This window comes from Mastomys coucha, unplaced genomic scaffold (assembly GCF_008632895.1).
Source record: "Mastomys coucha isolate ucsf_1 unplaced genomic scaffold, UCSF_Mcou_1 pScaffold14, whole genome shotgun sequence".
Classification (NCBI taxonomy): domain Eukaryota; kingdom Metazoa; phylum Chordata; class Mammalia; order Rodentia; family Muridae; genus Mastomys; species Mastomys coucha.
Genome location: NW_022196896.1, coordinates 55714898 through 55715527, shown reverse-complemented (window position 1 = coordinate 55715527; position 630 = coordinate 55714898). Strand labels below are relative to the sequence as shown.

The following is a 630-nucleotide window of genomic DNA, read 5'->3' as shown; positions in this document are numbered from 1 at the left end:
GTTTTTTGGAGGGGAAACTGGGAATGGAGAAATTCGCATGTAAATAAAGAAAATATCTAATAAAAAAACTATTATCAAGTTTTTTATACATTATTTTAATACCTAACTATTTGCAAAGCTGTTTTTCTGTTCTCCATTTTTTAACCAATTCTGAGACAAAAATGTTTTCTGAGTACAATTTTCTAGAGTTCAGTACTAACTGAGCAAGTGTTTCTTAGGAATTCTGGACATTACTTAGTTTTGTAGAGCTGTCATGGCGATAATAACCTTAGAATCTCATTAAAGTACACTTACTGTGTTTTTTATCAAGATATTAAGTAAATTTATATATTATTCTTTTTGTTTTCATTTAAAGTAATGTCTTGGATTTTTACCGTCTAAAACACTCTGAGCAGAAGACAGATAATCGGGATATAGTACAAGAAAATATGATTCTGTGAATAGGTGTAATAGTAAATTATTTCACAAATACATTTTAATAAGCAAAAAATATTTCTGAAATCTTCAGATAAAAATAAGGAAAGTCTATTGTCTTAGTGCTGAGCATCGAATGTGATAACAGACTACATTCACATTCAAAGAAGATGTATAGATTGCATGTTCTGTCGATTTTCTTTTTTTTTTTTTTTT

At 27.8% G+C, this 630-nt stretch overlaps 1 long non-coding RNA gene across 1 annotated transcript in view; it reads right to left on the bottom strand.

Moving 5' to 3' along the window:
- Positions 1-630, bottom strand: part of LOC116089100 — an 11419-nt gene that overhangs the window by 9691 nt on the left and 1098 nt on the right. The gene's annotated exons all lie outside the window — the stretch shown is intronic.